The sequence below is a fragment of the Mustela erminea genome, chromosome 4 (genome assembly GCF_009829155.1).
Source record: "Mustela erminea isolate mMusErm1 chromosome 4, mMusErm1.Pri, whole genome shotgun sequence".
NCBI lineage: Eukaryota > Metazoa > Chordata > Mammalia > Carnivora > Mustelidae > Mustela > Mustela erminea.
In genome coordinates this window covers 7,334,342-7,348,654 of record NC_045617.1, presented here as the reverse complement: position 1 = coordinate 7,348,654, position 14,313 = coordinate 7,334,342, and positions in this window count along the sequence as shown.

Sequence of the window (14,313 nt, the reverse complement as noted above, 5' to 3'; positions counted from 1 at the left end):
ATTGTCTGCTCACCTAAGCCTGAGTGTGTCAAGGTAAACAGAGTTAAAATAACTAAAGAATCGGCTGTTTCCTGCGGGTAAAAAGCATCTCTTAAGTTTTTGGATATGCTTGCGTATTTTGCAGAAAGGTATTACAGCTTGTTTTGAACCTGAGTATGTTTATTACAAAGAACAGATGTTTCTTGACAAGAGGTAGAAGCATAAAAGAGCAAATGAATCTGATCTGTAACCCCCAATCTGATCTCTATGGCCTGCTGCCATGAAAGAAAGAAACTGCAATTTAGGAAGATAAAATTTAAAATTTAACTCCAAGACATAAAAAAGATGTATCCATTGCAAGAAGAGCCAAGACAATGCTGCCTCTCGTGTAGGTTTCTCAACTTGCGGAGAGAGAGAAGACAGAAAGCATTCCAAGAGAGAGTTAGAGGGATGATGACAGGTTTGGGGAATAGGGCTAATGAGCAAAGAATGGGGTCATGTTTTCTGAGGCAAAGAGGGGAACTCAGTAGTGCTGGAGGGTGGGGGACATTACTGCGAAGATTCTAGTACATGGTAGGATTCCCCCTGCACGGATGCTGGGCAGAAGGCCTGGTCTGATGCATCAGTTTCCCATTTAAAACTCAAAGAATTTCTTCACAGTCTGAGCTATGACCGATGGTCTAGGCAGCAGGGGAAGGGAACGAATCTTTCTGAAGGTCCTTCAGCAAGTGCATCTGTCTGCTCCTGTGATAGTTCCAGGGTGTTGCGGCTTCCCAGATGGTGGAGCAGCAAGGCCAACTGACTTGTCCCCACCAGGAATGTAGAGGACAGCTTTCTGGAATCGGACGCTTCACCTATGGCTCATTCTCAAAATACTAGTTGACAAAAGGAGAGAGGGAGGGTCAGACACTGGCTCTTCGCCATACAGGTAGACCCAGGGTCATGGAGAAAACCCCTCACGGCACACCCAAGGCTTTTCCTCAAGACTGTGAGACAGTTTGCAGAAATGCATTTTGGGTGTGAAGCTCTCTACATTGCAGTGTTTATATTCAAACTCAGAACTTCCTGCGCCTAACCAGCATAAAGTACCAGGCAGGGTTTCACATGTCCCCGAGGCCACTTTTGAGTAGTTGATGGAGGCCTAAGAGGGTCCTGTGTTGACTCCTGAGGTCCACAGCCTAGACGACCCCGGGGCCATCCACACCCTCACGCCACTCAGACCGTGAATCCTTCTCATCAGAGCAGCGAGATTCTTCAGCTTAAAAGCCACCGTACTTGGCTTCAGCAAACTATAGTACCTTATCGCAGTACAGAAATCTCTGGAACACCACTGTTGCTCAGAATTGGAAACTGCAAGGAACTGACGGATTCGCCACCCAGACATTGGTGGTTTTTAATAGCTGCCTCTGTGCAGGCTTGGTAGAATTTAGAAATTCATTTCCAGCAGACCTACGGGGCTGCTCCAAACACCTTCCGAGCCATGATGCACTTTGATTCATGAGTTTGGAAGTGGCTCTTAGGCACGTTAGAGTGAGATAAAAATGGATTTTTTAGAAAGACACGTGGAATTAAGGAAAGAACGTTGTCAACATCAGAGAATGCAAAAGAAATGTAAATCTTGGTCCTCCCAAAGATTGGGGGAGCCACCCAGCCCAGGGACAGATGCAGCACATACAGGACAATCGAGTCAAAAGTAAAGGATGTACACCAGGAAGTGACAGAATGAGCCATGAATACGGGAACCCAGGCCAGGAGAGATGGGCCACCTGGAGAGGCCGAGGACCATGTCGCAGAGGAGGTGGGACCTGGGCCAGATCCCGAAGGGTGGGCAAGGAGCAGAGCAGAGCTTACTGCCTCAATCGTTTCTTGAATTACCCACACTTGTTTGACCTGCGCACTCCCGGGAGAGAGTGACCCTTCCCTCCATGACTAGCACAGAGCTGTGCATACAGTAGGTGAATAATAATCTCCCCTGGAATGAGTTGTTACGAAGGTGCTCAGAAATCCAGGGTGGAAGTTTAATTTGCGAGGACAGAAATGGTTCCTGTTGCTAATAGGACATCGCTTTAAAAAAAAAAGGATTTTCTGTTACTCTCCTGTAAACATTTCGATGACAGTCATCGCGATAAAGCCAGAGGTTTCTTTCTAATGCTTATCTTAAATTTTTATTTATTTTATGTTCTGATGTGGACAACATTCTTTCTTAAACTCCACATGAGTATTTAAAAAAACCCGCTTTATCCCCATCTTGAGTGCCTAAGAGCCACTTCTAGGGAGGCTGGTTTCTAAGACATGTCCTAGATAAACTGGCTGAAGAGTTTTATAACCGAATTTTAATAATTAGGAGATGACATCATAGAATTTGGCTGTGGGCAGTGGTCTGTGGACCCCAGATAGAAGGAGTGGCCCAGGAGTGTGCGTGGAGAGAGAGTCGGTGAGTGACGGGCCTCCCTGTCCTGTTACCTCTCTGGACTCAGGTGACAGGGGAGAGACAGGGAAGGGGACCAAGGATCTGCAGAAGCTCGTATCTGCAGGACAAAGGTCATCTTCACACTCACGCATTATTCCTACTTTGCACTAACTAGCTGCTTTTATCTCAGATTGCTAAGCACGTTGGTTTCAGTGTTTTCCAAAGAGGAAGCGGGAGCAGACCCAGTGCGCAGATAAAGTAACCAGAACACTCTCCCACACATCTGGCCTCGTGTGCCTGAGGTGTTAGGACAGTTCGTAAACACGCCATGGCGATGACCTAATAATAACAAACGCCAGTCCCTGGCAGGCAGCAGGGGACATGAGGACGTTTGGCCTGAAAGCCTCTGACGTGTCCAAGCCTCACGCTCTGGTTCTGTGTTCACCCAGTTCCCAAGCACCCAGCCGAGCGGGACCCGGGGAGGCTCTGACGGGGGATCGGGTGTGAATGAATCACAGCGCAGGCTGCCAGCTCAGAGGGAGATTTACAGTCTCCAGCCTGAAGGGCTCCGAATTTCAGCCGCGGCCGCGGGTGTGAGCCCCCTCCTGACGTGGCGCGGGCTGCAGGCCCAGGCCGACCTCGTCACTCGGCGCTGCTGCGAGTGACCACTGCCAAATGCCTTTTAATCCGTCCTCTTATTGGGATACTTCGTGTTGTCCTCAGATTTTACAACCGAGACTCTATAAACTGAGAAGAATCACTCCAGGGCTGTGGTTTGCACACGAAGTACAGACCAACATTTGAAATCCTGTACTTTTTACTCCGCAGCCAGGGGCCCTCCCTTACCACCGCGTCCTCCTCTGGACTGCCTAGGCCCCAGCCCTGCATGCACCTTCGCTCCCTGTCCTTCCCTGTCCCTCGATGTCCATGGATCCCTACGCCAGGGCCACCTCCTGCCCCAGACTGTCGCTCAGCAGCTTCCTTCCAGAAAGGCCCACAGGTAGTGCTTTGTGACAGATGTGCTTGGTAGAATGGACACTTTGGCCAGTCTAGATCTGCACTTGATTGGTCAACATGAGGTCTTGAACTCGCTTTGTGGCACCAGGGGAATTTGTTTAAAATAAAGATGGCTGGGGCCTACCCCACGGGTTCTGAGTCACTGATTCCTGGATGGGGCCCTGTGATTTGCATTTCTGTTTAGGGATTCCAGTGCTGGTGGTATAAAGATCCTGCCCAGAGAAACACAGACCTAAGTAAGATGTGCCAACATTCCCCTACCTCCCCTCCCCTGCTCCCTTCATTAGCCCTCTCTCAGTGCCAGACTCCATGAGATGCCTTTGTGATGGTTAGTTTTATGTGTCAGCTTTGCTGGGCTTCAGTAACCAGATATGTGGTCAACATTATTCTGGATGTTTTTGTGAATGTGTTTGGGATGAGATTAATATTAAAATTGGTAAACTTTGAGTAAAACAAATGACCTTCCATAGTGTGGGTGGCCTCGTCTAATCAGTTGTCAGCATGCATAGACAAAAAGCCTGACCTCCGCTGAACATGAGAGAATTCTGACAGAAGGTGGCCTCTGGATTTTATCTGCAATATTTGCCCTTCCCTGGGTTTCCAGCCTTCTAGCACGTAACCTGGATGTGAGACTTGTCAACCTCCCTAATCTTGGGAGCCAATTTCTTTTAAAATCTCTCTTAAAATTACACTTGCAAACACACACACCTGCACGCACACACACATATTTTTCCTATTGATTCTGTTTCTCTGGAGAACCCTAATACACCCTGTGAGAATCTGAACTCAGCTCCTCACTGCAAAGTCTATGCAGTCAGAGCTCAGACCAGTCTCACCAGTGTGCAGAGAGCATGGCCTGAACCCATCAGAATGACCCAGGAGCCCTGGAAAATGCTTGTTCCCAGTCTGCATCCCCAGAGACTGACCCAGCAGCATCTGGTAGGCCCTGAAGTCTGGCTCGTGTTCAGTCCATGACTCTAATTCATGTCTAAGTGTGCATTGCAGTGGTGTAGAGCATGGTCGAAGGCACAGAGATACATACGAAACAATCCGTCTGGCAGGGGGTTTGCAAGCCAAGTGAAAATTTCTAATGTGGAGTATTTTAGAGTGACAGGGGCCACACTGATTCATTGTATTGGGTTGAACAGCATCACCCTAAATTCTCGTCCTGGGCAGAACCTCAGAATACGACCCTACCAGTGACAGAGTTGTTGTCGATGTAATGAGTCAAGGTGCGTCAGACTAGAGTAGGGTGGGCTCCTCGTCCAGTGTGCCTGGTAGTCCTTAGGAGAAGAGAAGAGACCACTGGACGCAGAGAGAAGACAGCCACGTGACAGCGTTGGCAGAGAAGCCACGCCTACCTCAAGCTAAGGAATGCCAGGGATTGCTAGCCACGGCCAGAATCCAGGAGGGAGGCCTGGAGCAGATTCTCCCTCTGAGTCCCCAGGAAGGAAGCAGCTAGGCTGACTTCTTGATTTTGGACCCCTGGATCCGAGCTGGGACAGAATAAAGTTTTGTTGTCTTAAGCAGCCCTGTTTGTTGTACTTTGTGAGAGCGGCCCTGGAACACGAGTACGCCCACCCACTATAAACAAAGGAAAATGGGTCAAAATATATCAAGCCTCTGTTTGCAAACCTCGGACAAGTGGGAGCACAGGTCTGTGATCCATGGGGGAAGGCAAACACACGGGATGCGAACACCCGACGCGGTCTGTCGAGGCTAGCTGGAAAGTTCTGTTTGCAGTACCCGGGTCCCGGCCAGCAGCTGGATATCCAGCCCGTTTGCCCCCGGTATTCCCAGCTCTAGGCTACACAGTGTTGTTCACATCAGTCCCAAAGTACATCGCTGAGGCATACTCTCAGACCACGTTGCCTAAGCCCATCCTGCAGTTGAAACTGTGGGTCTATAGCAGCAGATCTGACCCTGGCGAGATGTTAGAATCATCGGAGGAATTTCCTCTACCCATGGACGCTGGGGCCCTCTCCCAGACCAGTTAAAGTTAGATGGAGAAGATGGGTGGGACCCGAGCATTAATGTGTTTTTCAAACTTCCCCGAGTGATTCTGCCATGGAGCCAAAGGGGAGACCCATTGATCGATACTTTCCTTTCCAAACCTCTTTTACTATTCCTGCGAAAACCTAACATCAACAGATTTTTTCCCCCACATAAGTTGCTCGTCTGCTCTGATATAAATGCATTCTGCCCTGAATTATCCCAAGCGGGTGACCTTCATCTCATGGCTATTATCCTGTGGGTGCTCCCACCCATACTAGGCGCTTGCCCTCAGTGGACCACCACACAGCTGCCTGGCATTCCCACAGTGATTTCCTGGAGGGGCTGCGGGTTCTCCCACTCACTGCATGCCACCTAAGTGTATCAGTATCCGAGGGCTGTCCAGCAAAGTGCCACAAACCCAGTGGCTTCGAGGAACAGATGTGGATTCTGTCATAGTTCCGGAGGCCAGAAGTCCAAAATCAAGGTGTTTGCAGTGCCAGGGTCCCACGGAAGCCTCTAGGGGAGGATCCTTCCCTGCCTCATCCTAGCTTCTGACATTTGCCAGCAATCATGGATTGGCTTGTAGATATGTCACTCCGGTCTCGGTCTCCACTGTCCTATTGCCTTCTGGTGTTGAATTAAGGGCCTGATGTATTCTGGTATGACTTCAGCTTCAGCTTGATTTACATCTTAAATGCATCTGCCAAGATCCCATTTCCAAATAAGGTCACATTTACAGGTATCGGGGTTAGGGCTTCAAGGTATTTTTCTGAGGGACGTAGTTCAACCCACAATACCATGATCATCATATACTTGCTGTTTGCCCCTGACCAGGGGGCTTAGTTCCCTTTCCTTGAAATAAACACCTCCATCTTTTCTTTTGGTCATTTCTTGTAAGCACAGCTCTGTGATGTATCCAAGCAGCCTTCTATAGCCTTGCAGTTCCAAGCATGGCCCACCTTCGGGCAGCATCCAGAGTGCTTGGGAGCTTGTTAAAAATGCAGACTCTCTGTTCCTGTTCTAAACCTACCGATCTGGGAATCTGCAATTTAACAAACTCTCCTGGCGATGGGCATAGACTTCAAATTTTGAAAAGTGGTGGTCCAAATAACAAAATTTTTTCTTTTTCTTCACCTTCCTTTTACGCTGGTGAATGGTCCTGGTGGCTGGGCACACACAATGTCCTTCGTTTAAATAGGAGAATTAACAATTACACGTCCTTTTCTTAAACATACTTTGATTATACTTTGTAATGTACATGAAGTGAAAATGTTCTGAAGTTATTAAATTCTGTGATTAGTTTAATCAAAACGATGCTAATCAAACCTGAATTGTCAAGTAAACCGCAGTAAGAGAACTCCCCCAGAGGAGTCATCTCCAGCCTTATACTACCCAAGTCTGACGTGGAGGGGAGAGGATGATTAATCTGGAAAAAAAATTTTTAGGGAAATTTTAGAAAACATTTTAGAAAAAAAAAAATTTGTTGTTGCCATTTTTGGGGAGAGCCACAAAATAGCTGTTCTCAAATGCCAAACATTTATTTTGTGTTGTCTTAGAACATTGGGTAGACGTGTTAAGGAGGCAGGTTTGGAATTATTTCCAAAAAATAAGGGTTGTCAAAATACAGACTACACTGTCTTACGAAACCAGGAAATTCAAGCTTTGGATACTTCTGTGATTAATGAAGAGAAAAATCTTGTGCTGAGAAGATGGTTAGATTAGGCGACTTTGAAGAATGTTTTCTCTGTGTTTGTGTGTGTGTGTGTGTGTGTGTGTGTGTGTGTGTGTGTGAAAGTGATGGGGGACGGGGAAGTGAAGAGGGAGAGAGAGAATCTTAAGCAGGCTCTGTGTCCAGTGTGGAGCCCCCGGGGGTGGGGAGGGGGGCTTGATCCCACAGCTGTGAGACCAGGACCTGAACTGAAGTCAAGAGTTGGATGCTTAATGAAATAAGCTACCCAGGGGGCCCCAAAGAATGTTTTTAATTCAAAGATTTCATGTTGTTGCAAAACTACCCTAAAAATGTAAACTTCAGAAGGACTGGTCTTTAGCTTTTTGGAACTTCTTTCTGGACTTGGTTATAAGTCCATCGGCTCCAAATGTTTTTGATGTGCATCAGAGTCATATCTCAGTAAAAATTAGTGTTTTAAATTCCATTTTGATATTTATCCATGACTACTGTTCTTTTACTTTAACCAGAAAAAAGTAAGAGCCTTTTTCTTTTCTTTTCTTTTCTTTTTTTTTTTTTTGGTGTATAAGTCTGTATACCCAGACAACCAAAGGGGTCATTAAGAATCTTCATAAGATTCACTATAAGAATCCAGGTTATTTCTGTTCTAATTTTTTTGTGTGACTTAAAGCTTCACATAATATGAATTAACATTGCTTTTTACCCCCTGTACTGAATGTCTATTTATTATGTAACTTTTCTTCCTTACTGAGGTCCACCTTGATTGTCTCTGACCCTTTAGAACATCTGTTACACTTTTAAAAAAATCTGCCTTGTGATGCTTCTTAGAGTCTGTGTGTACCACAGTCATTTTTATCATAGGCTCATTTCCCCAAATAGATCCATCCATCTGTCCATCTGTCCATCTATTCATTTATCCATCCAGTTCACGTTTCCAACATTTTACTGAACATGTACTATGTGCTGAAGAGACAGTATAGCAAGAAGTAATGCTTGCTCTCCCTATAAGGTCACAGGCGAGGAAAGACACATGTAATTAACCAGTGCAGTGAGTTGCAGTTAGGGAGGAAGACAGTGCTAAAGTAAGGGTTCACCCAAGGTGTTAGGGGCCAGTTGTCAGTTTAGGACAGACTGGTGGTGGAGCTCTGAAACGTCTTCCCAGAGTGGTTTGGGAGAACTTGAACTGCATTTGGAAGGACTGACTTCGGCATGAGTAAGTGAAGAGCAGAAGCCTCGGGCCAACCTTCTCGCTGGTTCAGACATCCTTTCTGTGTACCTGGTTCCATGTCACGTGCAAAGTATGCGCTTACAGATTGGAGGGATCCGAAAAGCATTCAGGAACTGTGCTTGTGGTTTCATAGTTCTCTAAAGCTCGCACCTGGACGTCTGAAAGAGGAACGGAAGGGAGAGGGTCAGGCAAGTTCTGGAGACATGTTAGTGGGGAAATGAGAGAAAATTTTTGGCTGGCACGAAGAGTGGGTTTCCACAGGGATTTCATTGCTTACAGGTCTCATTGGCAGGACTCTGGAGAGGTGAATTGAGAAGTCAGAACAGAGATGATGAAGTGTGGGCTCTCTTGACTTTTACTGCCTGCCAGTAGGAAAAGGACTGGCGTGCTCTTCCGGCTGGGGACCTCTGGACCTCCGCCCCCCTTCTCTGACCTAACTTTTCACTTGTTGGAGGACACTGCCTTTCCCCTAGTGGTCTCCTTTATACCCTTATAACCACTGAAAAAGAGAGAGTTTTTATCCTTTGTTCAGAGTCCTTGGGGGCTCATCTGAGACCCTTTGTTCCTATAGATGAGAATGTCTGAAATAAGGGATGATTTGGGTCCTGGTGGAGAAATAATAAAAACAGGCAAATCACCTGTCAGAAAAACCAGGGGAGATTTTACCTAACTTGTCACTACTCACCAGACAAGGGTGAAGCTTAAATGTTACAAGGACCATTGAAAAAGTACAGTAACTAATAATCTTTTGTATATATCCAGTATTTTTTGTGTTTTACTGGACAGTAGAAATTGATGTCATGTTATCATTACAGAAAAAAATATCTATGTGTGTAATGCTCAGTTCACAGAGGAGTGAAGTTCTTTCTGCTGTCTCAGTTGACTTTCTCCCTGTGTGTGCTGGAGTGGAAATAAGCCAGCCCCCGCTGGTCCCGAGCAGATTGGGATGTCTGCGCCCTCATCTTTCTACCTCTGCAGAGCTGGACAGAGCTGCCAAGGAGCCACTGGAGAGGACAGGGACTGGCTGGGGACGTCCGTCTTGGCTTCGCACGGGAATTTGGGTGGGAAGCTCATGAATACCACGGGGAGGGGAGGAAATGATGCTAAGTCGAGTGTAGCCCCATGCTCATAATAATTTGAAAAAGCTATGGCCTCAAAATCTTTTGTTGTTGTTTTTAACAAAGACATGACCCTATTTATAGCACAGCTTGGCATATAAATTTGGCTTCAGCAGCTTTTTGAATCAGCTTGCAAAAAAACCCATGAAATTGCCTTTTTGCTTATATACCCACCTTGATAAGATGCTAAGGTGTTAAGAGTGGTGGTCTTTGAGACCCTGAGGTGCCACAGTGATGCCCTTTACATGGACCGTCTTTGTCATATCTTTGTTATAAAAAACAGAACGCCAAACTCCAGATATATGTATATCTTTAATAATACTTATATAATATTTAATATATATATTTTATACATTTATGTAAACTATATAAATATATATATTTTTATATATAAAAAATATATATATTCATTTGAGACTTCAAACTGGGCCTGAAACTCATGGCAAGCGAGTTAAAAATGTTACATAGCTCAATGTAAACTGGATCTTTAGTAAAACTTTAATCTCGCTTTTGTAACCCATTTTAAAGTAGAGGCATTTAATAAGGGCCACAGGAAGTCAGTCTTCAGGCCTGAGAGTGAGGGGCGATCCTCTGCGGATCATGTCGTCACTGGTTTTGAGACCATGATGAAAGGCAAGGAGGCCAGTCATGTGACAAGAGTGATAAATTTAGAGACCAAAATCTGATCGCAATAGTAGTTCATTAGGGTTAAAAATAAAAACACCTACATCCTGAGCACAATAGTATTTACTGGCTTTGATGAGTTATGGAGCACCGGGCTGGGCACCCGAGACGACCAGATGAAAGCTCGGGCCCCTTCCCTCCAGCACTGTTCACTTGGTGATTTGGAGTCACCGCGGGGGATCGCAGAAGGATCCTAGCGTGAAGGAGCACACTCGCGAGTGGGAGAAGGCAGAAAAGGAATCTGAGGGCTGGAGGGGTGGGTGCGGTGGGGGCCTGGGTTGGGGCAGGCCGTTCCTGTCCTTATCTTGACCATTCAGCCTGTTCTGTGTGGTTTCTATACAAGATACTTACATGACGGCTTATGTGTAAATTTGTCTGGTTCTCGCTGGATTAGAGAGTACTCTTAAGTGGGAAGTAAGATAGCCACAGGAAGTCACTCCCTGATTCATATTTGTGGAGTATTTTTGTGCCTTGGGTGTTCTTGTGTGTACGGTAGGTCCATCAAATTCAGTTGTCACCTTTGGTTGGAATACCAGTGTCGAAGGATATATGGTACAGGGCTGTGTACAGGAGAGAGATTTATCTGATCGTATACTATGTAAAACTTCTAATGGGCCTTCCAAGAAGGGCTCTGGTCCAGAAACTTACAAAGAAGAGAACCAGAATTACAGACAGCTGGGGAATACTTTGTTGAGCTTTCTTCACACAATAGAAATGAATTATGACCATGTATCTCCCTCTCGAACAAATATTTTTAAATTATCATTTGAATGGATGCCGATTCTTAGCCTGCCAGAGTGCCAGGCTCTCACTCCCGCCCCCAGAATAGCCCCGAGCAGGTGGAAAGGGCTGTGTGATAGCATAGGAACTACTTGGACATAATCCTAGTCCCGAGACCAACTATGGAGCTTTTGAAGAACCCAGAAGTTTCTTTATGGACTCTATTCTGAGAGCAGTGGGACGTCAATAAAATGAATTAGGTAAGAGGGTGACATGTTTGGATCGAGATTCGGAAAGATTAGTGTGACTGCCGAGTGAGGACAGATTGGGTTGGGACGGTAGTGCTGGAGCAGGGCCGGGGGCGCGTGGAGGCTTGCGGTGACCTCCGGGGGACATGGAGGTAGTCGGAACTAGTGAAAGGAGACCAGTGTGTGGATTGCACAGGGGACATAGAATTTGACAGGATTTGGGACCCACGAGTCAGGGGGCTGAGGGAGTCCTTGTTCAGAACTGCTGAAATGAAGTTAGCACTGAATAGGAGAACACAAGCAACAAAAACAGGCCGATGCCTACCACCAAATTACCTTAAATGAAGAAAAACTTCACTGCACTTAAGTTGAATATTTAGTACGAGTTAGGTGGGGTTTCTACATGTGATGCCTTCCGTGACTAGCGAAATGAAAATTTGTTTGGCTCACGCTAAATCAGGCAGCATCGTCAAATGGAAATTAAAACAACAAACCCCATGTCTCTCAAACGCTGGTCTGTATATTAAATAGAGATTCACAGGCTTGCGGGTCTGAAGATAGGCCACAGGCTTAGACAGTCCTCAGGAATTATTTGTGAACCATGACTTATCCAAAATATTAAAATCCTTAGATGTGAATTGATGAAGATAAAGTTAACTGGTTTGGTCACGCAACTATTTCAAAAGAAAATCTGAAATTCAGTAAGTAAGAATGGTTGTATAACCAAATCGTTTAACCATCTTCACCAATCTTGGTAAAACATTTCCCTGACCAACTCCTTTCCCAGCTGAGGCCTTCTCGGCAGTTATCACTGGCTGCTACGCTGTATGTTACTGGTTTTTCTTTTGTTTTCTTTCTCTTCTCCTTGATTAACTAGGAGGTTAGCTCTACCAGGACAAGATTTAACCTGTTTGGCTCACTGCTGTAACCTCAGCATCTAGAACAGTCCCTGACACATATATGCATCTGCTAAGTGTTCATTGAATGGATGCTGTTGAACAAATAAAATGAATGTCAACACTGACTATCACGATAAAAGAGACTGAAGCAGAAATTTCTGTAAAGTACTTTGAAGGCAATATATCATGACCTGAGCCGAAGGCAGCCGCTTAACCAACTGAGCCACCCAGGCGTCCCTATACTTCATTTTAAATGATGCTGTTTTTGAATTAACTCTGGACTTGACTTGGGGGGCAGATTATGTAGATAAGTGCAACTTAAAACCTGAAGCCTCCAGTCCTTTCTAAGGGCACAGGTCGCACTGGAATTCCAACAGCATCGCTGTAACTCTGAAACAATCTGTAAAACTTCCCTCACCGCAGCCGCACCCCCGCCCGCCTTTCTGGAGGATCCAAACCACTTTGTGATCCCGAGGTGAGGTGAGAGCCGTGCTCTTTCCAGCCCTGTCGGTAGGACGGTGGCTTTCTTGCCCTGCGTTTCCGGAGACTTTGTTCAGTCTCCGAAATCCGAGTTTCTCGTGTCCGTCCAAGACTGCACTCTCAGCAGCGCGCCCCAGACCCCCCAGAGCCCGCGTGCGGCCGCGAGCGTCTGCGTTGCAGCCTACAGTATTTCTGAGGATGGCATCACCTCTGGCGGCGATCCATTTGCTCGTAAAGCTCACGGCCCACTTCCAAGCCTCGGATCGCCGCCTAAGCCAGGCCGCGCGGCCCCTCCCGGGTCCTCCGCGCACGCCCACCGCCCGCCGCCCGGCGGACCCGGCGCGCACGACCCAGCGCACACGCCCCGCGAGCGAAACCAGGCGACCGCGGCGCGACAGCGGCCCCCGCGGCAAGGGGCTCCGACGTGCCTCCCCGGCCGCCGCCTCGGTCGCCCACGCCCGCGGCCCCCGGTTCCCCGCGCCCCTCCCTTCGCCGGGTCCCCGCCTGTCCGCTGCCGCGCCCGCGGCCGCCGCCGCCCTCGGAGGCTTGTCCCTCGCCGCCCGCCGTAGCCCGGCGCTGGCCGGTCGCCGTTTCCAAGATGGCCGCGGCGCGAGCGGCTCCTGCGGCGGGCTAGAGGCGGAGGCGGAGCCGAGTCACTCCCGCACTTCGGGGCTCGCGTCCCCCGCGCCAGGCTGCAGCTTACTGCCCGCCGCGGCCATGCGAGGCCCCGTGCACGGATGAGAGAAGCCGCCGCCGCCGCCGAGCTGGTCCCCCCGCCCGCCTTCGCCGTCACCCCCGCCGCCGCCATGGAGGAGCCGCCGCCGCCGCCGCCGCCGCCGCCGGGACCCGAGCCCGAGCCCGAGCCCGAGCGCTGCCGGGCGGCGAGGTGAGTGGGGCTGTCGCAGCGGCCCGGCGCAAAAAGCGGGTCCCGGCCTGGCCCAGGCTCGGTCGGAGGCCGAGGGGGCGTGGGGGCCTGCGCTTCCCGCCAGGTTTTGAGGGCTGCATCCAGGCTCCCGGGCCGGGCCAGAGGGGCGGGGTGCAACTCGGGACCGAGGGCACCGCGGCCGACTCGGCCGAGGGACCCCTGCCCGGGCACCGCGGGTCCGCCCGAGCTCCCCGCCTGCCCGCCCTGCCTGCAGCTTCACTGCCCGCCCCGAACGCGGCGGGGCGGGGAGCGTAGTGGGGTACCCCGGGTTCTGCGGGAACCGTGACCTCCTCCCCGCCTCGAGCTTCAGGCCAGGGGCCGTGCTGCAGCTGCTTGCATCGTTGCTAAACGAGAACGCCACCTCTTGTTTGCCCCAGTTCGAGTGAAGAGGTGGACGCTCGTGGAGCAGACCCGCTCTGGCGGCTGCCCCGCGTTCTCCTCCCGCCCGCCTTTTGCACCCCCCGTCCTTTGCCGGCTTTCTCTCCCGTGAGAAACTGCACTTCGTCTCTGCAAACAGGCAGCTCGGTTTCTCTTCCTGAGGGCCCTCGACCGCCTCTGCTGCTGGCGATGTGCAGGTTGTCGCTCACACGTGCACATAAAGTAAAGGACTGATTTCTCTCAAACTTTGCCACCGCCCGACGCTCTAAGATGGAACTTCGGTACGCAGAGCGTTTGTTGCATTCTGTTCCTTAGAGACGGTAGTATAGTAATTAATTTTGTGTCATTTTTGTTTTCTGTCTGGAAAATCAGACTCCCCGTAACGAAGAGTCTGCCTCGTCTTACGTGCCTGTGTTTGTGTGTTCTAATGTCCTCTTACCCCGTTCTTTGCGTCGCAGAGTAAACTTGCAAACTGCTGCCCCCTGTCCCTTAGAATGAAAATACTTGCAGAGTTCCTGTTGCATCTTAACTGTCTTGCTCTGTAC